Source organism: Hylobates moloch, unplaced genomic scaffold, assembly GCF_009828535.3.
Source record: "Hylobates moloch isolate HMO894 unplaced genomic scaffold, HMol_V3 SCAFFOLD_4, whole genome shotgun sequence".
In the NCBI taxonomy this organism is placed as follows: Eukaryota; Metazoa; Chordata; class Mammalia; order Primates; family Hylobatidae; genus Hylobates; species Hylobates moloch.
The window spans coordinates 78991085-79017415 of record NW_026652279.1 but is presented as its reverse complement, the minus strand read 5'-3'; positions in this window follow the sequence as shown (position 1 = coordinate 79017415).

Here is a 26331-nt window from a genome sequence, read left to right as displayed (position 1 = left end):
ATGGAAGGGGCTTCCATGAAGACCTTTGACATGCCCTGGAGACTTTTCTCCATTGTCCTAGGAATTGATATTTGACTTCTCATTACTTATGCAAATTTCTGCAGCTGGCTTGAATTTTTCCTCAGAAAATGGGTTTTTCTTTTCTATCACTTTGTCAGGCTGCAAGTTTGTCAAACTTTTATGCTCTATTTCTCTTTTAAAAGCAGCATCCAAGTCACCTCTTGAATATCTCTTGAATAAGCTTTGCTGCTTAAAAATGTATTCTGCCAGATACCCTAAATCATCTCTCTCACATTTAAAGTTCCACAAATCTCTCGGGCAGGGGCAAAATGCTGCCAGTCTCTTTGTCAAAACATACCAAGTGTCACTTTTGCTCTAGTTCCCAACAGGTTCCTCATCTCCATCTGATACCACCTCAGCCTGGACCTTATTGTCCATATCACTATCAGCATTTTGGGCAAAGCCATTCAACAACTCTCTAGTAATTTCCAAACTTTCCCACATGTTCCTGTCTTCTTTTGAGCCCTCTAAACTCTTCCAACATCTGCCTGTTACCCAGTTCCAAAATCGCTTCCACATTTTCAGGTATCTTTTCACCAAAGCCCCACTCTACTGGTACCAATTTACTGTGCTAGTCCATTTTCACCCTGCTGATAAAGACATATCCAAGACTGGAAAATTTACAAAAGAATGAGGTTTAATGGAGAATTCACAGTTCTACATGGCTGGAAAAGCCTCACAATCGTGGCAGAAGGCAAGGAGGAGCAAGTTACATCTTACGTAGACGATGGCAAGCAAAAAGAGTGCTTATACAGGGAAACTTCACCTTATAAAGCCACCAGATCTCATGAGACTTATTCACTATCACCAGAACAGCACAGGAAAGACCTGCCCCCATGATTGAATTACCTCCCACTGGATCCCTCCCACAACATATAGGAATTCAAGATGAGATTTGGGTGGTGATACAGCCAAACCATGTCATCAATGTTTTGGAATTTTATACAGCAAGAAAAAAAAGTCAAGTGTCTCCTCACTCCCATAGTGCAATTAAATCATTCCATGTTCTTTAGGTTTCCTCACTTTCTAAAGGTAACAATTGTTAACCTGACCAAGTAAGCCATGCTACTTTATATGGTTTAGCTGTGTCCCCACCCAAATCTCATCTTGAATTGTAGTTTCTATAATCCCCATGTGCTGTGGGAGGGACACAGTGGGAGGCAATTGAATCATGGGAATGATTACCCTCATGCCGTTCTCATGATAATGAGTGAGTTCTCAAGAGATCTGATGGTTTTATAAGGAGCTTTTCCCCTTTTGCTTGGCACTTCTCATTTCTGCCTTCATGTGAACAATGACATGTTTGCTTCCCCTTCTGCCATGATTGTAAGTTTCCTGAGGCCTCCCTAGCCATGCTGAACTGTGAGTCAATTAAACCTCTTTTCTTTATAAATTACCCAGTCTCAAGTATCTCTTTATTAGCAGCGTGAGAATGAACTAATACAGTAAATTGGTACTGGGTAGTGGGGTGCTTCTGTAAAGATACCTGAAAATGTGGAAGCAACATTGGAAGTGGGTAACAGGAAAAGGCTGGAACAGGTTGGAGGGCTCAGAAGAAGAGAGGAAAAGGTGGGAAATTTCAGAACTTCCTACAGACTTGGAAGGCTCAGAAGACAGGAAGATGTGGGAACCTTTAGAACTTCCTAGAGGCTTGTTGAATGGCTTTGACCAAAATGCTGATAGTGATATGGACAATAAAGTCCAGGCTGAGGTGGCTCTCAGATGGAGGTGAGGAACTTGTTGGGAACTGGAATAAAGGCAACTCTTGCTATGCAAATAGACTGGCAGCATTTTGCTTTTGCCCTAGAAATTTGTGAAACTTTGAACTTGAAAGAGATGATTTAGGGTATCTGGTGGAAGAAATTTCTAAGAAGCAAAGTGTTCAAGAGGAAGCAGAGCATAAAATTTTTGAAAATATGCAGCCTGAAGATGTGATAGAAAAGAAACTCATCACCTTTTCTGGGGAGAAATTCAACCTGGCTGCAGAAATTTGCATACGTAATGAGGAGCCAAAAGTTAATCAACAAGACAATAGGGAAAATGTCTCCAAGGCATGTCAGAGACTTTCACAACAATCCCTTCATCACAGGCCTAGAGACCTAGGTGGGAAAATGGCTTTGTGGGCCAGGCCTAGGGCTCCCCTACTCTATGCAGCCTCGGGACATGGTGCCCTGCATCCTAGCTGCTTCAACTTCAGCCATGGATAAAAAGGGATAATGTACAGCTCAGGCTGTTACTTCAGAGGCTGCAAGCCCTAAGCCTTGGCAGCTTTCACGTGGTGTTGGGCCTGTGGGTGTACAGACGTCAAGAACTGAGGTTTGGGAACCTCTGCCTACATTTCAGAGGAGGTATGGAAATGCCTGCATGCCCAGGCAGAGGTTCACTGCAGGGGTGCAGCCCTCATGGAGAACTTCAGCTAGGGCAATGCAGAAGGGAAATGTGGGGTCAGCACCCCCATACAGAGTCCTCTCTGGTGCACTGCCTAGTGAGGCTCTGAGGAGAGGGCCACCGTCCTCCAGACCCCAGAATGGAAACTGACAGCTTGCACCGTGCACCTGGAAAAGCCACAGACACTCAGCACTAGGCCATGAAGCAGCTGGGAGGGGGACTCTACCCTGCAAAACCACAGGAGCAGTGCTGCTCAAGGCTGTGGGAGTTCACATCTTGCATCACCATCACCTGGATGTGAAACATGGAGTAAATGGAGATATTTTCAGATCTTTAAGATTTGACTGCTCTGCTAGATTTCAGGCTTGCATGGGGCCTGTAGCCACTTTATTTTGGCAAATTTCTCCCATTTGGAATGGGTGTATTTACCCAATACCCATACCCCCATTCTATCTAGGAAGTAACTAACTTGATTTTAATTTTATAGGCTCACAAGCAGAAGGGACTTGACTTGTCTCAGATGAGACTTTGGACTTGGACTTTGGGGTTAATGATAGGATTAGCTAAGACTTTGGTGAACTGTTGGAAAGTCATGATTGTGTTTTGAAATGTGAGGATATGAGATTTGAGAAGGGCCAAGGGCAGCATGATATGCTTTGGCTGTGTCCCCATCCTAATCTCATCTCGAATTGTAGTTCCCATAATATCCACGTGTCATGGGAGGGACCCAGTAGCAGGTAACTGAATTATAGGGCAGTTACTTCCATGCTGTTTTTGTGATAGTGAGTGAGTTCTCATGAGATCTGATGGTCTTATAAGGCGTTTTCCCCTTTTGCCTGGCACTTCCTCCTGCCATAATTTGAAGAAGGGTGTGTTTGCTTCCCCTTCCACCATGATTGTATGTTTCCTGAGACCCCTCCTAGCCATGCTGAACTGTCAGTCAATAAAATCTTTTTTCTTTATAAATTACCTAGTCTTAGGTATGTCTTTATTAGCAGTGTGAGAATGGACTAATACACTACTTAATGAAGACCAAAAGCTACTAAATATTCTTTTGGAGCAAGACAGAGTGCAGTTTTTTTTTGTTGTTGTTATTTTTAACCAATACTAAATATAAACAGTATAGATCAGCCACCTGATCCTTCTGTCCTCTTCTCTCTGGTAACATGCATGCCTATGGCAAAGTATTTTAATTCTTTCTATAATCAGGGTTGAGCATGCTTGAACCCAGCATCAGCAGGAAAGGATAGTCTTCTTCCTCTCAAATCTTACCCCATGTCAAGGAGCTCAAGAGAATTTAAGATGATGAATATATCACGAACAATACAGCTGAAACAGACATCACACTCCCAAGTCACAACCAGAGTTCTTCAAAAAAGTTAGTGTATATAAGTAAAGTCTTTCATATGAAAGAAGTCCAATAAATTTGTTTATAATTTTTTTTTTTTAAAAAAGCATGCCTTGCCGGGTGCAGTGGCTCACGCTTGTAATCCCAGCACTTTGGGACATTGAGGCGGGTGGATCACCTGAGGTCAGGAGTTCGAGACCAGCCTGGCCAACATGGTGAAACCCTATCTCTACTAAAAATACAAAAATTATTTAGACATGGTAGTGAGTGCCTGTAATTCCAGCTAATCGGGAGGCTGAGGCGAGAGAATCACCTGAACCTGGGAGGAGAAGGTTGCAGTGAGCCGAGATTGCGCCACTGCACTCCAGCCTGGGCTACAGAGACTCCATCTCAAAAAAAAAAGCATGCCTCTTCATGTTTCAAGATTCTATGATAAAATATAATAAGAAAAAGAAATAAGTTGGAGGTGTGTGTGTGAGTGTGTGTGTGTGTGTGTGTGTGTCTTTCTTAAACTTAAAGCAAACACTGAATATGTAATTTGTCCTTTCAGCTTATGTGGGTCAAGTCAATATCATCTCCCAAATTCAGTATTTCAAATTCAGATGTCATAAATTAATTTCACTACTTCTTATTGTATAATGAGTGGCATTAACCCAGGTGGGCATGCTTGTGTGAATATATGAGCACTTTTTTATGAGGGAAAGTCTCTCCTATGTTTGTGAAGAAGATGAATGCATTAGGTGCAATTATGAACTTGAGTTAAATCTTTCTTCATTATTCATTCTCAAGAGAATTTGAGATCATATTTTGTTTCCTTCCTGAATTCTCTTGGTATATATAATAGGGGCTTGTTTAATTCATTTTGATTTTTTACATTTTCTTCTCAGTTCAGTGGCAAGAAATAAGCATTTTTAAAACTCAACCTTCAGAATTTTGGTCATTATTATTATTTTTAATTTAAGTTTAAAAATGTTGCAAGTATGGATTTTCTTTTGAAGCATGGCTTTGAGTGAAAGGAGGGTCATCAAACCCATTTATAGCATTACTTTATGCTCTCTCTTCTGTTTCAAGACTTCCAAAGAATTAATTAAAAGTTGATAGGATTGACCCTAAAACCAATTATCTTTTGGTCTGAAATGCTGAGCACACATTATTGAGTTTTCAAATAAATTGAAAAAAATTTTAGTCAGGCAACAGCATTATCTTAATTTATAAACATTAACACAAGAAAATATTGGATTTGTTTTAAATAATTACTCCATGCTGCATTACCAGTATTATCTTTTTCTGCTGTTTAGATGTGTACCAGAATACATTCCCAATCTATAACAATGAACAACCACGCAAAATTCCTCTGATATTGAATAGAGTGTTCTAGTCGAGGTGTTTCTCGAATTTAGTGACAGAGTACTTCACCAGATTTATATTGTATTTCAATTTCTCAGTTGATGAAGCCCTCTAACTTATTTGTCTTTTCTATCCTGCAATATGGAGGACTGATGGCTTCAGGGACTTTTGCCCTCTAACCTTTAAATCTGTTTTCTTGTCATTGTAACATGATTGCCCCATTTTCTATAAACACATTTAATTTTTCTTCCTCCACATATATGCACACAGACACACACACACACACACACACACACAATATGAGATTTATAAAAATTACAGGCAGAGACTGAGTTTACTTGCACTGTAGGTTTTTATTATCCTAAAAAATGTTAAATGAAAGAAAAAAAAAAGAGAGACACAAAACTCCTTGAAAACAATAGCTAATATTTAGGTATCCTTATCATGTTGGGACACTGTGTTAAAAGTCTAAATGTAATCCCTTAATGTAAAGAGGAGGAGCTAAGGCTCAGAGATGTTGAATAAGTTGCCAGGGTCTCCTGGGAGAATAAGTTTTCAGACCAGGACCTAAATTGAGAAAGTTTGATTCCACCATCTTTCATTACAGTACCATGTGTTAGTTATTTAACAAGGACACTCTCTGCCCAATACAGAGCTGAAGAAAAAGCTGTTAAAAAGCATGACGTGACACCCTGTCTTTAAGACCTCCAGTAAGTCACCATTCTTAGTTTCTACAATAACTTGCAAATAGTTTGGCTAAATAAAATTTGCTGAATCAATGAATAATTGAAGAAAGAAACAAGATCTGCACAGGCAATTCCCATTTTAGGAACAGAGTCAATTCTTACCGTTCAGTAATAACACTGTTATTTGAACTTCATATTAATTTACATTTAGAGGCTTTATCTGAGGGTGAGGGGGTTGGGGTATGGTTTCAGTGACATTGGGAGATCTCAATATGTCATTTAAACATTGGCTTCAACGACATTGAGAGAGAGTTCTCTACTTAATAATTGGTATTTTAGCATGTTCTATATTCACTCTGTGACCTTATATTATGTACTCCCTGCATACTCTCACATAATCTTGGTGATATGCTTATTTTCATTTGACAATCAAAGGACAGGCAATGGGCAGCCAAAGAAGCAGGAATGTAACATGATGAAATCACAGTAAAGTCCCTTCTTTCTCCAATCTTTTTTCTTTTTCTTTTTCTTTCTTTTTTTTTTTTTTTTGAGATGGAGTCTTGCTCTGTCATGCCCAGGCTGGAGTGCAGTGGTGCGATCTCAGCTCACTGCAACCTCAGCCTCCCTGGTTCAAGCAAATCTCCTGCCTCAGCCTCCCAAGTAGCTGGGACTACAGGCGCACACAGCCACACTCGGCTAATTTTTTGTATTTTAGTAGAGACGGGGTTTCACCGTGTTGCCCAGGCTGGTTGTGAACTACTGATCTTCAGCAATCCGCCCCCCTTGGCCTTCCAAAATGCTGAGATTACAAGCATGAGCCACCATGCCAGGCCTCTCCAATCTTTACGTAGTAATATGTATTAGCATTATGCAATTGATTGAACATGATTTATACAATTAATTCTAGTTTCCCCTTTTATTTTGTGTAGTTGATGGGGAAGATCTTAGAAGAATTTCTTATTATCTCCATAAACGTTTGTAAGAAATCAAGAATAAAATTGCCCCAATATATTACTAAACTTCCACAGTTCTTTGTCTGTGCAATACAGCTATAATTCTAATAAATCTCCAAAATTTTGCCAACAGAATGGTTGATTTCAACACATACATTGTTGTCTCCCAAAGAATAGGAAAAAAGTGAAGGAAATATTGCCTGACTTTCTCTATTGCTGCGTCCTAAAATTTCTCCGTATATATCTCCATTTTTATACATAGCAGGTTCTTCTGAATTATTTAGTTGTTTCCAGTATGTTTAGCACTTTCTTCTTTGAGCCACCTGAGAATTGCATCAATGTGCTATTTTTGCTCACTAATGAAAATGTCAAAGATCAGGTTTAAAAATGTTAGATAAAACTGAGCCAATCAGTCCCCTACCGTTGTTCATTTTGAAGCTGACTTTATTCAAAGACTGCTTTACTCCCTGTTGTTGCTTCTTAGCTAAGCCTGTAATTGTCAGTAAACATTATCAAACAGGTTTGGCATTGTCACTGTGAAATAGATGCTCTTGACTATGATTAAAAGTAACCATTCAAAGGCAGGATTAAGCAAAAGTCATTAATTTAGACTACTAACCAGAGGAGTTCTAAAAATCACCCAACACTCAAACATCCAAACCACCCTCTCAAACTTGCTAACATGTTCTCAAGGATTCATTTTATGAAGAATATTTCTGTGGAAAGTATCAGGAAAATAGTGAAGAATTTACAAATATATTTGTAACTATAAAGAATAAGATACAGTTCTTTTAAAAACTTTATAAAATTCAGGAAATCACACTGGTAGCGATAACCACTATTAACATATCATATTTCCTTCCAAATATATTCATAAATTTGGGACATAAAATTGTATGTTTATATCCTGATTCTTTTTTACTTAACATATATTCCATGAGCTTTTCTATATCCTTAAAAATGTGTAATATATAATATGTTTATAATGCAGGATATCCACAAAGTTGAGAAACAGAATAAACTTAGTTTAAAACAATATGTAAGTTACATTTTCAAATAATGCTCAACATGTTTTCAGGTGAAGTACCTTTAAATTTACCACAATGGAACCAATTGTTAATCTGAAAGCAGTAGAATAAATATAACACAGAATGTCAAACGTGTCTAGATAGAAAAAAAAGGGTGTATTTATTGCACTCTGTTCAGATTAACACTTGTATACACCACTTTAAATTTAGAGATTCTTCATCTGAAAAGTGTCTGGAGGCTAAAGAAAAATAACTTGGATGTATTACTTAAAAACACAGCCAATATATAATTTAGAAATAAGTTTATCTTACATTTCTCACAAATAGTTTATCTAGTTAAAATGACATAGTCACAATTAATATTTTTGGTATCTCTCCTTTTTACCGGTAAAATGCATCACTTGTCGTTTTACTTTTATAACAACGATCAAGATTGACAAACTTTCATCTCATCAATACAAACTCTCAACCCTTTTCTCTGTAACCTCTTTCTCAAATCAGATCTACGAAAACATAAAGTCACATTTAAACCACATTCTCCGAACTCTCATGACTATCATGTTGAACTTTTTCATTATCATTTTTAAGCTCTTGTCAATATGAAGACAAGATTACCATATATAATGATTTATGTTTATGTTTGACCATCTGATAGTGAGATTTTACCATCAGACCATCAAATATAAATACTTAACCAAGAAAGGATACCAAAGAATTGTTTACTTTGAACTTTAAGTCCCTTATTAGATCATATAAGGCACCTGCTTTAATTATTATAATAACAGTATCATTTTTCCTTTTTTGCAAAGGCTGTCTTCTATTAACCTGGTTCAACGTGGAATAGGGGCCCACAATGGGGTTATGCACTTCACCCTAGGAATGAGGAGTGATAGGACAAATCCACATTTCACCGAATTTTATTCAAAAGATGATGCCTGCTGTGCAGGAGGCACCTGCCAGGCAATAAGGATATGAGGTTTATCAAGCCACAGTCTCTGTCTTCAAGAAATCCATGGTCTGATGTGTGATATAGACAAGGAGGTCACTGATTATAGAATATCATGTTAACAAATGAATAAGTCACCAGAGTGGATGATTCCTAATTCAGACTGTGAGATCGGAAATGGATTCCTGGAGATGTTATATGAAAGCAAATAGGAAATAGATAACTCTTCGGCGGGGGGCAGCAGGAGCAGTAGCTATATTGCATGGGCAGTGATGACATAGAACATTCCAGAAAAAGAGTAGAGGTGAATGTAAGGGAACCATTATTATAAGTTTATGAGGTACTAGGTGAGGAGAAGAAAGTAAAGCAGGTAGACAGGCACTAGAAAAAGAAAGGACTTAACACTCTAAGCTAAGATGTTTACCTTTACCCTGAAAGTTTTGAGCAGGAATTTAGAAGTTTTAAAAAAGAGAATTGTATGATTAAATTGACATATTATTAAATTGACATTAAATTGACATTTTAGCTGCAATATGAAAAATGAATTAAGCAGAGGGACTATCATGGAGGTGGTAGACCATTAAGAAGAGTACATTATCCTCAAATCAGTCCTAAGACTGTGGGGGTGGCAATCGAGGACAAGATTGGTTAAGGGAGGGAATTCAGATGCTGAATCTACAGTGCTGGAGGATTGAGTGGTTTGGTGGTGACAGTGAAAGAAAGCGGGTATCTCGAATGATTGCCATGTATCTAGTTAGGCCCTCTGGGAAGTTAAGTAGAGAATACAGGACTATGTTTGAGGGGAAATATGAGTCCAGATTTGGAAATACTGAGTTTGAAGTGCTTGTAAAACTTCCACATAGATGTTCCTTAGGCAAATCTATGCATTTGAGACACAGATCTGAGATCCATAAGAATATAAACAGTAATTAAAGACATGAGCAAGAAGAGAACACTTAGAAGGAAAAACAAAAACAAGATCAACATTAAGGGAACATTAACTAATGAAGTATGGGTGGAGAAAAAGATCTTGTGAAAGAAATTTTAGACGAAGTAGCAAGAAAAAATAGAAGGCAAGGAAGCAAATTAGAAAAGTAAGATTTGCAATCAAAACCAATTTTCTTTAGATTTAATATTAAAGGGGGCTTTGGTGATTCAAATAGAATTGTTAAAAATGAGAAAAATGAAGATCCAGTAAAGACAGGTGGTATTCGATGGAGAAAGGGACTAAAAGTAGGCAGCAGGGGATTGGACCCAAAGCCCAGGTGGAGAGCTTGCTTTAGGTTTGGGGACACTGCTTCCACTGATAGGTGTGAAAGGAGAAAAAGATTTTCCTTTCTATTTGTGGCTAATTTACAAATTGCCCTAGGTAATAACCTGGAAATTATAAAGCTAACCCCATCTAGAGAGAGTGAAGAGCTGCATAGAAGAAATGTGGGGGCTGATTAGCTATTGACACTTACACTACACTTATACTAGATTTGTTTACAGGCATCCATCCTTTTATTGTGCATTGCTTTATTGTTTTTCACAAATCGAATATTTGAGGCAAGCCTGCATTGAGCAAGTCTATTGATACCATTTTTCCAACAGCATGTGCTCACTTTGTGTCTCTGTGTCACATTATGGTAAGTGTTGCAATATTTCACACTTTTCATCATTATTTTATCTGTCATAGTGATCTGTGATTTGTGGTCTTTGATCTTACCATTGTAATTTTCTGGGAGCACCACTAACTGCACCCATATTAAAAGTCAGACTTAATCCATAAATGTTGTGTATGTTCTGACTGCTCCACCCACCAGTCATACCTCATCTCTCTCTCTCTTACGATATACATATTAGGTTAATGAATAACCCTATGGTGGCCTGTGGTATTCAAGTAAATGGGAGCCCATGTTTCTCACTTAAATCAAAAGCTAGAAATGATTTATCTTAGTGAGAAAGACATGCCAAAAGCCAAGATAGTCTGAAAGCTGGGCATCTTGCACCAAATAGCCAAGCTATAAGTGCAAAGGTAAAGCTCTCAAAGGAAATTAAAAGTGCTACTCCAGTGGACAATTTTCAGAAATTAACCCACAATCCTGTACTTCAAAAAACAGGGCACACCATGTGTGTTAATTTGAACAAAAATAGAAGCAGATGTTATTAAGCAAAGCCTACACAGAGCCACACTTTAGCCTGGGCATGGTGGCTCATGCCTGGAGTCCCAGCATTTTGGGAGACCAAGGCAGGAGGACTGTTTGAGCCTAGGAGTTAAAGACCAGTCTGGGCAGCATAGTGAAATCCCATCTCTACAAAAGATTAAAAAATTAGCTGAGTGTGATGACACACGTCTACCGTCCTAGCTAATTGGGAGGCTGAGGTGGGAGGATTGCTTGAGCCCAGGAGGTCAAGTTTGCAGTGAGCTGTGATCACACCACTGTACTCCAGCCTGGGCTACAGAGCAAGACCCCATCTCAAAAACAAAACAAAAAAAAAACAGTATGCACACGCAAATAATCCCATAGTTGGGTACTCAGAATAGGCTTCACCTGACTTCGTTTCTCAGTGTACCTTCAGCTGGAAGATAATCACAGAAAGAAAACAGAATTTTTGTGGAGGATTTTGGGTCCTAAATGCTCCCCTCTTCCAGACCCATAGTGTAAGATCATGAATCCCCAGGGAAAATAGCCGTACACAAGGTGCCTTGTCAAGAACTCTTCATGGTCTGGTTATTGCTCCTGTCATGTCTTTTCACATCACATTTTAGCTCATCTTTCAGGAAGCAAGTTCAGAATGACAGAGCAACCCACAGAAGTTCTTTGTTCATTTCATTTGTTCAGAGCTTTGTGTGAGCATGTACACGTGCACACACACACACACACACACACACACACACAGGCACTTCAAACCTCAAAGGGGAATGCACCTCTACTGTTGCTATTCATTTCTATGAAGAGCACAGTCAAAATTTACCCAAGCATTTCAGACATTCTTCCAATTAAGATTTTGTGTATTTCTTTTTGTAATGATCTTGTTTCTTTCCTGACCTCTCAAGAGTATTTTTAAGTGAAGGGTATTGAGATTACAGTGTGAGATAGCAACTTTCTTCTATTTCAGCCTTATTTCTCTTCCTCAGAGCCATTTCTAGGCTATCGTCCAAAATAGCCTCTAACCACCTAAGTTGTTCACTGAAGTGTATCGGAAAGCAATCCTTGAAATAGCTCTCGAAATATGTTCTCTTCCTTCATTTCAACATAGTTGCATGCCAATCAACGGCAAAGCAATTAAAATCCTGCCAGGATCAAAGAACGTGCCTTTGCCAATCTATAAAACATTTCCCCATCTCCTTTGTTAAGGCCCCGGTGATCTCCACTAAAGCAATATCCACAAATCTACTTATGCTGTTTATAGTACTTGTTTCCAAATATATGTCAACAAATTTCTTATTGCAAAATACACACTATCAGTTTCCGTTTTTCCCACCTTCAGTTTCTCTACTTCATATACTCCCATTTTTTTAAAGTACCTCTCTTAACAACTTCAATATTCCTCTTTTATCATAGATATACATACATTTTATTTTAATATTTTCATTAAGGCTAGACTGTTTGAGGACTTGTCATGTACTCCTAGCTATCATGTATATCCATTTGTTTTATGTGTTCTCCCTCTGCTAATAAAACAATCCCTTTGCAGATCCACTGAACCCAAGTACATTTGAATATCAACATCCTGGAGTTAATCAGAGAATGCATTGCTGTGGGAGGTAGACAGTCCCTTTCTGGATTATTCTGCCTTCTCATCAATAATCAAATGCACCAGTTAAGCAATCTTCCATACTGTCTCCTAATCCTTTTGCTCACCCCTGAGTGCAGTAGATATACAACTTGCTAATAGCATTATACTCAAGACTTTTGAAGTTTTAGGGTACTCAGAGCATAGCTCTCTGACGGAATGTCAAGGAGCAAGCAAAACTATTTCTGTGAATCCAAAACCGTCTATAAATGCAAAGAGACATGGAGAATTGCTGCAATTAATATGAATAACTCAAGTCAAAATGTGTCAGCTAAAAACACAGGCAATTGACGCAACCTATGTTCTGGTTTAAACTAGATGAACGATAGCCTATATTTCCCACTTTACTTTGTATATAGTTAAATGCCACATTACTAGAAATTTTTGATTCCCACAAATTCTAGGGACGGTTAAACTCCACTCTAAAGCTCTTTGCAACCTAGGCATCAGCTTAACTTTATCATACCAGCATTATTTTAGGCTTCTAATGTATGTCTAATAATTGCTTCTCAATTGGCTGTTTGCCCAAAACATAGCTCTACTGAGTCAAAATCAAATATGACACCACAAAATGTGCTTAATCCTTCAGTGCTTTCATCAGATTAGCCACACACTACTTAGCTTTAAGAAAAAAATGACCTGTAAGATTTAACATTTTTTTGAAAATACAATATTTTGTGTTTGTCAATTTAATTTTAATTCTGCAAGTCTGATACACTATGCCTTTTGGCATAATGGTATTTATTTCTATGTACATAAATAAACCTCATTAATTCTTTCTCCCCTTCATCATTATCTGCCTGTGCCAAGTTCTCATCCTGTTACTCTGCTTTTTGCTTGAAGAAGGGGAATAAATTTGGTCCTTCTGGTCTAGCATTTCTCAACTGAGGGTGGCACTGGCCCACAGAAAGGGATTTGGAAATGGTGCGGGGCACTTTGCTGGTCAACTTGATTGTGAAGACCGACGCTTGTCGGGCAGGGTCACACAAACTGAAAAACCCTCTCTAATTATCTCTAATTATTATGGTGTTTTTGTTTTAAATGTAAAAAACCTGTTTGAAAAAATTTAAACAACTCCAAGTTGAAATATGGGGAATTCAGGTCTTATATTTAATCCCTTCACCTTTCCCACACACAAAGGCTCGCTTACAGAAGTGCCAAACCCTAACATTTTATTCTCTTCCACTTGTCTCTCAAAATATTTTCTTTTTGGTATAAGGTCAGTACTTTAAAAATTATATTTCTCCAGAGCAGTTCCTTTGTCAAAGCCACCCTGAGCTTGTGACATTAGAAATTATCCTTAGCTGCTGTCAGTTCTTTAGACGCTGAAAGTAGTTATGTGTCCTGTCATCGATGACGCTGAAATGAGGTTGAAAGTAGTTATGTGTCGTGTCATCAATGACGCTGAAATGAGGCTGAAAGTAGTCACGTGTCGTGTCATCAATGACGCTGAAATGAGGCTGAAAGTAGTCACGTGTCGTGTCATCGATGACGCTGAAATGAGGCTGAAAGTAGTTATGTGTCGTGTCATCAATGACGCTGAAATGAGGCTGAAAGTAGTTAGGTGTCGTGTCATCAATAACGCTTCCATGTCCATTGTTTTTTTCTGGAAACATCAAATGACCTCAGTAAGCAAGTACCACCACTGAAAGTGCTCATACAATTTTTAGAAAAATTTAGACTTCCTTTAAGGAACCATCTAATATCCAGTATATTACATCTTTCTTTTTAAAAATTTTATGCCTTATTATCTCACTCTACTATGTATTATCAGTCTTTTTAAATCCTAAGTTGAGATAATCCAAAAGAATTTTTTCTCTGCAGCTTAAAAATAAATATGGCAATGAACTATTTTGTGCTTCATAAATTCCTTTTAAGACTTGTCTTTATTTTTTAATATGAGTTAATTAAAAGAAATAATTAGAGTATAGTACGAATATTACCTTTAGAATAAGTTTTCAGATTCTTCCAATAAAACAAAATTTATACTATAAAAGTTACAATGATTAACAGATACCATCAATACACTAATACATAAAACATCAGGAATTGATATAATGTCTTCATATAATGATACCACAATCTAACACAAAAGACCTGGTGATAAACAATAAGATAATTTCTTAATTTTTTATAATAGGTAATTACATGCTTGATATATATGATACCTGATGCTATAATCATTTATTTCCCCTACCCCCTCACTTTAAAGGTAGAAATCTTAAAGATTATTTCATCACTTTATTGCCATGTTTAAAAAACTGTCAATAATTCTCCTTGTTTACAGGGTGGACTTCAAGTTACATAATGTTGTAATCAGGGCTGTCCATAATCTGAGTCTACACTGCCCTCATTCTTGGCAAGTCATTGCCCAGTGCAAGACTACCCAACTCCAAGCAGAGTTTATGACCATATTGCTCTCTGATCTCCTGCATTATTTAATAATTTATTCATCCAGTCAACAAGGCATGGACCAACCACTATATGCTTCACATTGTTCTCTAAGGAGGTAATACATGACCTGAGACCTGAAGAGCAAGGGGATTCAGCTATGTTGAGACTTGAAGTGGGGTGGAGACTGTAATAGGCAAAGCAAACATCTGGTGCAAGAGCCTTAAGGCAGGAAAGAGTCAGCATGTTTGAAAAACAGAAGCCGGCCGGGCGCGGTGGCTCCCGCTTGTAATCCCAGCACTTTGGGAGGCCGAGGTGGGTGGATCATGAGGTCAGGAGATCGAGACCACGGTGAAACCACGTCTCTACTAAAAATACAAAAAATTAGCCAGGCGTGGTGCCGGGCGCCTGTAGTCCCAGCTACTCGGGAGGCTGAGGCAGGAGAATGGCGTGAACCCGGGAGGCGGAGCTTGCAGTGAGCCGAGATCGCGCCCCTGCACTCCAGCCTGGGCGACAGAGCAAGACTCCGTCTCAAAAAAAAAAAAAAAAAAGAAAAACAGAAGCCAAGCAAGTGCAATCGAAGCATAAGATTTCCGAGGACATTATGTGATAAGAAGACAGAGACTACACAGTCCTTGTAGTCAAAAGTAATAAGTTCAGAGGAATTACACAGTCTAAAAGCTGTGAAGGGAATGGGGAAACAACCACTGTAGCAATGTTAATCAAAATACATTTATATAAGTTTTGTTCTAGCAATATCTCTAAGATACACTAGCACGTGTGTCAATTATGTGTGAATGAGGTTATTTATTGCAGTATATTAGCAAATGATGATAAACAACTCAAATATCTGTCAATAGGGGCCTGGTCAAATAAATTAAGATACTTCATTCAGTGAAATATTACGCAGCTGTAAATAAGAATATGAAAGTCTCTGTGTACTGTTACGTAAACCTCTCCAAGCCCTGAGGTTGAGTGGAAACGAGTTAATGCAAACAACATAATAGCATGATTCTCTTTGTGCTGAAAGCAAAATAAGATTGAATTTATTTTCTATTTCTTCCATACAAGTTATCAGCAGTGTAAAAAAAAAAAACCCATAAATTAAATTATTTATTTATTTATTTTTATTTTTATTTTTTGAGACAGAATCTTGCTCTGTCACCCAGGCTGGAGTGCAGTGATGCAATCTTCCCTAACTGCAACCACTGCCTCCCAGGTTCAAGCTATTCTCCTGCCTCAGCCTCCCAGGTAGTTGGGACTACAAGCACATGCCACCAAGCCCAGGTAATTAGTGTATTTTTAGTAGAGATGAGGTTTCACCATGTTGACCAGTCTGGTCTCGGACTTCTGACCTCAAGTGAACTGCCCACTTAAGAACATAAATTTATTATCTCGTGGCTTCTGTAGGTCAGAAATCTGTGTGGCCATGGCTGGTTATTCTTGGTAAGGTTCCTCAAGAATGAAATCAAAGTGTTGGCTGGCCTGGCCTCTTACCTGGAGATTCCAGAGGAAAAATATACTTCCTAGGTCATTTAGTGGTTGGCAGAATTCAGTTCCATGTGCTTATAGTACCAAGGTCTCCGTTACCTTGCTGGCTTTTGGCTGGACGTTGTTCTGAACTCTAGAGGCTACACAGATTTTTTTAGCCTGTGGGACCCTCTGTCTTCAAACCAGAAATGGCAAATTACATCCTTCTTACTTTCCAAATCTCTCTGGTTTCCTCTTCTGCCTCGTATTCCTGCCTGTTTTTCTCTTATTAGACTTTTCTACCTTTCTTTTTTGTCTTTAAAGGGATTTTTGACCTTGAGTCCAGGATAATTAAAATAATCTCCTTATTTTCAGGTTAGCTGATTAGTGACTTTAATTACGTGTGCAAAGTACCCACAGTAGTATCTAGATTCGTATTGAATTGAATAATTAGGGAAGAAGAATGTTGGTAGGACACCTTCAGAATTCAGCCCACAACAAATATATTCTTATGTGCTTTATTGTGAGAAATAAAATTCTGAAAAAATGTATGAGAATGTAATAATACTGGCTACCTAGGTCGTATGTGTATAGTAGTAAAGAGAAGGAGACAATATGCAAATTAAAGGGAAGAAAAGAAGTTTAATTTTTTAAATCATATTTGAACCATGTAGCAATGTGAGTAATTCAACATTAGATTTTTTAAAGCATCACAAAACTAATAAAATCATATTTAAAACATTTCATTTTGCTGATCACAAATTCATACTAGCAACATGGATATGATACTGAGAGACATAGCTCAGTTTCTTTCAAATTGGGTATCATTTATCAATCAATATTATGTGTTATGGCATAGAGCTACAACTTTACCATATTTAAACTCCTGCAAAACATTTGTTCTTAGAACCTACAATATACTTTTTGTCTTTAATTTGGGGTAGACATCTGTTTTCATATCAACATTGGCTCTGTTCTTTGCTCTTTGACATGGAGCAACCAAAGTAATAGCATCTGAGACATCCATGATAATCAAACATACAAATACAGAAATCAAATGACTATATAATGACTATATAAGATGGTCATACAAGTAATTCAGCATATGCTTACCTTATCTTTTCTAGAATACATCAAACTGAACTACAATATTAAAATTTTATAGATACCTGTGACATTCCTAGGATATGTCCCAAAACATGAGAAATCAGTGAACCCCAGTTTGTGGAACATTTACTTAAATGACACCAAACAGGAAATATGTCCACTTTGAAGGATTACCAGGAGCCTCTCTCTAATGCCCAAGTCCATGAGCTGCTTTCCAGAGCCACCCTACCTTCTTGCATCAGTTGATATTCTGGCCATACCTTCCCTGAAAGTTTCTATTGGGAGATTCTTCCATAGGGTCATTATTCTTTTTGTTGAGTTTGCCCAAAAATGCAAGGACCTGACCACTCTACCAGTGCCATTCCTCAGGTTTCTGTTTGCAACCTCAAAGGGATGAGGTAATGTCTCCCCCGGGACAAAAACCAGACTTATTTATAGGGTGCAATGAACCGGTAAGTTTCCCAGGGCCAGTGTCCTTCTCCTGTAATGCAGCCTACTGTGTGTGCAGACATCAATCTATGCCCACTTGCGTCACCCCCGTGGGAACTGAAGATCAAAGAACCAACATGACCATGCAGACAATCAGGCTACTGCTTTGATGTGAGTAATAAAGTCTTTCATCTCTGACCTAGGAGTCTTGTGGCTTCTGTCAGCATCCAGAGAATATCGAAAGGCTAACTCGTTACCTTCCAAGTAAGGTAAAAATGTCAGGCCCTTCACAATTCTTGCCCCTCTCTCAATATATTTTTGTGAAAATATACTCTCATTTTTTAAAAAATATACTCTCATTTTTAATTTATCTCTCTGACTGCTCCTCCCTCCTCCTTCTTTCAGCTGATCATCTTCTCAACCATCTCTGAAAAATTGATGCTACTCAGGGCTCTGTCCGTGGTACTGGTTTACTTTCGTTTAATATGCTCACCTTGACAATCTTCCTTTTATCTATCATTTTTATTCTAATATTTGTACCCACATGTTTTTAAGCACATATTCCAGCAAATTAATCTCTTTCTTGAGCTTCAGACTTCTTTTTTCAACTTCTTAATATATACTTTTAGTATAATATGCTCTGGACCTATCAAACTTAATTTCATTTAATGTAATCTCGATTAACTCATGTCCTTAAGTGGAGAATATTGTAGTCATCTTCAACCTCCCTGAATATTTTATCAATCACACAGCTAAATGTCTCAAGCCTCATATTTTCTTTAACAGCCATTCCTCTCTCACTTGACATGATGTGTGACAATATTAACTCCTGATCAAGCTTCCTCATTTTTTCACTCTCCTGTATATTTGACACTCCAAGCGCAAGTTTGTTTCTTAAACACAGATTTGAATATATTACTGTAAATCTCTCTTTTGCTTTTAGGTCAAATAGAAATGGTCATGGAATGACAGCCCAGATGCTTCACAACCCTCCTCATTTATACTTTTCCAATTTCATTTCAAATCGCTTTGACATCATTACCATGCCAACTGGTGCACATGCATCCACAAGCATGCACACACACATATCCACCCACTTTGTACTGTATGCCGCACCCTCACAGGTCATGATAGCCACCTTACTATTCTTACTGTAGTCTCTTCTGTCTTGTTTGTACATGCTCCTTCTTGCAGAATTATAGCAGCTTTTTGAATAATTGCTACTCCTCCTTTAAATAATAGTGGGAGAAGCATTTCCTCTCTCCCTTAGCCTCCTTACTTGCTTCCTCAATTATTTGTCTTACAATGCTATATTCTCATTTATATTATGTTCTGCACTTCCTTTCTTTTCACCAAATCTCTTACTGTTGCCATTCAAATGTTTCCACTACTCCCATGAAATAGCAAACAAAATAATGTCTATTCTTAATCTACTTTTAAATGGTTTCTACACTAGATTTTTACTGAACTCTAGCTCTTCCCCACATCACATAGCTTCTATCCATGCTTCCAAAGGTAGTCTATTCATTATCTCACACACCGTGTGCCTTTAGGTGGGAGATACATGAACATGCTTTCAGCTTTCCAGGACTGCTTCCACATATCTATGCAAAAAAAAATTCCTTCTTTTCTTCTCTATCTGTACTTATCTTTGTCATTTACTCAAGATCTATTAACATTACCACATTAACTGAACTCTTTAATCTCTATGCCAGTCTTCTTCTCCACCTCAAGTCCAGCCGTCAGCTAGATGTCTTCAAAATCCATGGAGATAATTTTATCCAAAACTTTAGCCCCATGGTTTAGTGATGTTCTCACCCATATTTGAGCCATCCACTCCCATGGCCATAACATGTAAAAATATTTTGCCTGTAACTGTGTTACTTCTTGAATTCTGAACTGAACTGTGCACTGATCAAAACCTCCTGCACTTTGTAAGCTTCATTTTATGATCACACTTCATCTGCTCTTTAACTTTATACTTATAATTCCTTAATCTCTCAATTTTCTTTCCTCAAAACATCTGTTCTTTTCTGATTTAGCCTAAATCCTATGAATATTAAACTACTTTTTCACCACATCCTAAATTTCTTTCCCTTTTATCGTTAAAGGTATTCACCCAGTAAAATGATCACATTGGCAAAAATTACTATTCATTTTCACTGGTTCAGAGCCTAGAGGGCTGAGTCCTATCCACAGAAAATTTACATAGAGACAACACTCCAAATGTCTACCCTTCAACCACAGTTATTTTGCATAGTACTATCCGTCAGTCCTTTCATTTGACCCTGACCCTGACCCTGACCCTGACCTTATCCTCACTTATCTCTCTTTCAGATATTCTCCAATAATAGATGTTCACATTTCTTCTCAACTTCTCTTCAGTCCCTGATCTCAGAACTCTCAGCAGGCAAACGTGCCCCTTATGTCAGGATTCCACCACACTCAATCTCCATTCTATTATTTACACATTTATTGATATTTTCACCCCTCCTCACCTCGCTTCTGGTTTTTTGAGAATGAGATTTCACTCTAACATTTTAATACAAATCTGTTTTATCTTCAGCTTTCTGCAATGCCTTGATTTCTTATGAGAATTATATTTTTTACATATGCTTTATCCCTCTTTCCTTCCTTCTTTCTAAATCTCTTTCCACATGCAATTTTTCATCCTATTTGCATCCTTAAAACTATCATTTCAAAAAATTACTTCCCTTCACATGAAATTACCACCTAGGTCACTCCATTTTTTCTTTACAAAGAGCTGTACAGACTCTACTTCCTGACCCTCTATTTACTGTTTGGCACTTATTATTTAATCTGGGCTTCCTCTTTGATTCCACTGTACATGATTGCCTACAATGCAACATGAATTGTGCTAGTCATCAGCCATATGGTTATTAAGAAAATAGACTTTGCACTGCCTCCTGGAAGTTACTGTCTCCACCCAAAATTTTAACTCAACATCTTTTTCTATGAATCTATTGCTTTAAACTCTTATTTTCCCTAAAGATTGAGATATGAAACTGCTTCCTTTCTCTTATTCACCTCATCCCATGTAATCAATCACAAATTCTTGCATATCTGCATCATTGCTTAATGATTTCCTAACCTTTTATTCATACTGCCTACCACTCTCCTCATTCATCTATGATTATTACAGGGCTGCTGTAATACACCAGCCCTGTAATTCAGCTCCCTGCTTTATATCTTGTACAAAGCAAATTCAGCCTGATAAAATGGTGTGTCAAAATACAAATACAGTTATGCTGCTCTTCTGTTCTAAACCATTTTTATTATTCTTTTTTGGATCAAAGGGCAAATGTCAATCTGATATGACAGTCAAAATCCTTGAAAATCTGACCCTGTTTGATTCTCTGACCTTATATCTCACCACTTTCTGCATTGAATTTTACACTGTGTCAACCACAACTGCCAGTATATCCCCATGTGCAATATATTTTTTCTCACTTATATAAAGATAAATCTTTATAACCAGTGTTCTACTGCATAGCTAACAGCTCCTCTAGAAAACCTTTCCTGACCCATCAAGCCAGAAACTAGCTCCTCTTTCTTTGTGTTCACATAATATTCTTTGCATATCTCTATATTTATACATAAATATAATATATTATATTGATCTTTGTGTATGTCTGTCTCCACAACAGGCATTGAGGTGATTGAGGACAGAGACTATATTCTGTTCAGCTTTTCATCCCTAGAAGCTGACAGTGTTTAGCAGATACTGTTTAATAATGGTTACAGAAAGGAGTAAACAAATGCTACTCACCTTTTATAATATTACCTTGATCCTCAGTTATCTTAGTTCCTTGAGTGCATGAACTATAACCTATTTATCTTAATACTTCTACTTCTTAGCAAGTGCTTGGTATGTAATAGATTCTCAGGAAATGTTCATTCTATGAAAAGTTCTGGATTAGAATTGAATGGCAATGTATGGTCACTTGGGGCATGACATCATATACAATGGAAAAGAAGTGTTACTTGTGAAAAAAAGAAGAAAAAAAAATCAGTCGTCAATTGTTAACAAGTATACCAATCTGCCGGGAACATTGATAATATAATGGACAGGCTATGCACATGGTGGGGCGGGACTATGTGGGAAATCTCTCTACCTTCTGAACAATTTTTCTGTGAATTTGAAACTTTTATAATAAATGAAGTCTTAAAGGAAAACACTGACAAAGGCAAATAATTTTACCTTAGGATATTAATTGCTAGAAGTCAGTATTTTAGGCTGGGGGTGGTAGCTCACGCCTGTAATACCCACACTTTGGGAGGTTGAGGCTGGTGAATTGCTCAAGTCCAGAAGTTTGAGAACAGCCTGGACAACCTGGTGAAACCCTGTCTCTCCAAAAGAAAATAAATAAGTAAAATAAAATAAAATAAAATAGGAAGCCAATATTATATTCTAAAAATAACTCTATAGTTCTGATCGTACTAAAGAGAGCTTAAATAGAGCATGAGGAAATCTTCACTCAAAACAAACCCAAATTATAAAGTTGTTCTTTTAAGGGATCATTTTTAGATAGGTTGATGCCAGTTGTGTTTGATTTTCTTTAAGATAACCCTAGCACTTTCTACCATTTCTAAACCAAATCTGTTCACTATCGTCAACATATATGCATCCACCATGACAAAGAACAATAAAGTTAAAGACAAAATGTGCACTAACCTTGATAAAAACTCATTGTAGCAACAGTAGACTCTTACAAGTTGATTGCTGTGGGAAGCTTGAGTGTACATGGCTGCTATGATTCTGAAACCTAGAAGTGTGTCAATAGCTGCCACAACACTGACAAACAACAGCAATGTACCGATTTTCCTCAACTTCTGCAAAGAGTAGCTAGTGGTTGTCAGGATTGTACTTCTGATGGACAAGCAATTTATTTTAATATGGGATGTACTTGATAAAAGCAAAAAAGAAGCAGCATTTTATTTATTTTATTGCTTTTTGAGCAAGTACTAAAGGATCCAAACAAATAGGTAAGGATCTAGTGTTGAAAAGGCACCACATTATATGTTCTAAATGGTATTAGAGACAGAAATCAGTTACTAACTGTGAAGAAATCCAAACTGATTACTGGAAAACTGACTTGGGAGCAAGAGAAACTGGATTCTGAAACAGAATCTACCATCATTTAACTCTATTGACATGGAACAAATCCATTTATGTTTCTGAGCCTCATTTTTTTTCCTTGTGCATAAAGAATTGAGCCAATGGCTTTCTCAATTGCATTTCAAATATCACATTTCATAAATTTCAAGAAAAACCTGGAAAAAGTTGCCTACTCTCTTATCACTGGGCTCTGTAATATTTTCTCCACATGGGAATTATGGAAATACAGATGGAGAGATAAAGAAAAGGTGGAATGCCATTATTAACCAGTTTAATAAAGCATTTAAATAATCAAAGGTCTTTTGCATCCCCACATTGGGTTATGGGAAGAGCTGATCTGCGCTGATTTTATTTCAGTGTGAATAAACAGATAGCCTAGTCAAGAACTTGTGGCTGTGATGGGCCTGGAAGGGAAAATGTAGTACAGCTACAATCAATGCCATAGACAACTTGGGGAAAGAATTTCATATCTTCTGTCACTTTGTCCATTTCAACCTTACGTCTTGTGCCCACCACTTGGTAAAGAAATTTGGTTTTATTTCAAGTGTGGTAGAATACTATTGAAGTTATAAGCAGGAGAAGTTTATAATTTAGTTGGTTTTAAAAGTCACCCTGATGTTGGAAGGTAGCCACGCCTGGTTAAAGAATGAGCAGCGAGCTGAAAAGTAGGGGAAAGTGTAGGCTTAGAGTAGGGTAGTTTCCGTGAGATGAAAAAAAAAGGACTGATTTTGGATAAATATTTAAGGTACAACATTAGGTTTATTCTCAGTTTGTCCTCTTAATCCTCCAAACTTGTTCATCCTTCTCTGCAGCACTCAGCAGTTAGGAGGCTGATCATCCAGACTGTGTCACCCATGCTCCTTTCCAGGTGACTTCTAGTTGGATTTGGCCAACAGGACATGCCAGCAGTAGATTGGAAGGTCAAAGATTTCTTTTTTCACATACTTCCTACTTCAGGCCTGACCTTCTCAGAGTTTCTGCATCTTTTCAAGAGTATAATTCCTCTTGCATGGGCTCTTCTTCACTTCCTCGGGTATTTCTGACTCTTGCAACACTCCTTTTTCCCTTTGCAATGGTATGAATGTTTATGTCCCCACAAAATTCTTATGGTGAAATCTTAGACCAAGGTGATAGTATTAGGAGGTGGGGCCTTTGGGAGGTGATTAGGTCAGGAGGTATTCTCACGAAAAGGATTAGTGCCCTTTTAAAAGGGACTCTAGAGAGCTCTTTGCCGTCTTTCCACCTTGTTAGGATATGACAAGATGGCAGTCACCAACTCGGAAGAGGGCCTTCACCAGACCCCAACCATGCTGGCACCGTGATCTCAGACCTCCAGCCTCCAGAACTATGAAAAATAAATTTCTGTTGTTTATAAGCCACAAGTCTATGTTAATTCGTTATAGCAGCCCAATGAAGACTGACTAAGAGACTCATTATCCCGTCAGCCCCTGGGACATTCTCGGCTTTCTACTATTGCTAGTCTCTGGTTGCCTCACCACTCCTTATTTTATCCATAATTCTGCTCACATCACTGTGAGTAGTCCTTTCATTGAAGTATTTTTATTTGAACCATTTGTGTTGAATTCTGTTTCCTCTGGTGACTCTGAATAAATGAACAGCCAGTGCTTGCTGATGTGGCAGATGTGGAGAAGTGATGAAAAGTGAAGCGTCAAGGTCGGCTCTCACATTTTAGGCTGAAGCAGTTGGGTGCACAGGGTTGCACTGAATGCAGTGAAGAGGACTGAGAAAGAAATGGTTCACTTGTGAAACCAATATACCATCATATAACAGTATACATATCCCTAATATGTGTCCGATGAATAGTCACATGAGCCCAAGACACTGATAGCTGAAGACTGCATCACCCAGAGTTATGCTAAGTTTCGGAAGAGTCATGATACGAGTTTTTTTTTTAGTACCACAGCAACTAATGCATATGTGTACATTTCTGCTTTTTTATTTATTGCGTTATTTTATCACATGATCCGAAAAATATTAGAAAATACATGAATTAAGCATTTGATAAAACATATCAAAAGAAAACACCAAACAAATTTTAATTTCAATTATGTAAAGTAAAAATAATTGTAGCACATGACTCAGGGTAAGGGGAAGTGTAAAATTATTGCCAAACACAAAAGTTGAGAAGAATAGATGCATCTTCACTCAGAAGAAATTTAGTTTAATAAGAATCTAATGAATCCCACACATCTCCAAAATAATAACAAGTAGAGATAGGGTCTTATTATTTCTAGATAAAACATTTACTAACATTTAACTACATTTGGGAGATAGATCTAAGAACTCCTAGAAACATTTGCTTTATTTCCCAAGGGATAGGAACATAATTATTAAAATTCCTTATTATAAAATGTTATGTGATTTAATCAGAAACCTCATAGAGAAAGTTATCTTAATCTAACTACTCCAGTTTTTTTTTGTCTGACTCAATGTTTATTAAAACATTTCTATCACCCCTTACTTTTTGGACATTATTATCCAAAATGGTCTAGATTTCCTAACTTCCACATATAACTAGTGATTTTTTGTGTCATAACGATTAATACTTACATAAATAGAACTAAGATAATATTATAGGAGAGTGCTGAAAAAGTATGTTCTAAAGAGACTTGAGTTAATCAATCTCCAAATATATATTTTTTAATTCCACATTTTATCTGATTTCTAAGGTTTCAACACAAACTTTACCATCTAATTAACATCTTATCAGGGGACCAGTCTAGCTTGAAAGTCTGGATGCCGACTGAGAGCACTGTATTATCCTGGCAAGTGGTCTGTAGACTTGGTAAATGTATGAAAATCAGTTGATAGTCATGTCACAGCTACTCCCCCTCTAAGTCCCATAATTTCACAAAGGCAGAGAATCTACAAGTACCACTCAACCTGACAACTACTGCCAACTTCATTTCCAGAAGGCTTTTGTATTTCATAAGTTGCTTAGTCAATTGGAATTATAATTATGTCATTGAGGTGGAAATTACTGTAAACTATTTGATCAGTAAACTGATAGTTTACTATTTGACTACTGTAAACTATTTGCGTGAAAATGTTTGTTGGGTTCTTTGCTTTATAAATATATCCCAAATTCTGTTATACTCATCAAAAGCGGTCAGTGGCTGGAGAATAATACATGATATTTTGAGAAATTTTAAAATTTTAAGGCTCCTTTCCTGTTTATTTCTTTTCCTTGGGCATTATCCAAGAATTTTAAAAAGCAGATACCAAAATATAAGCAGA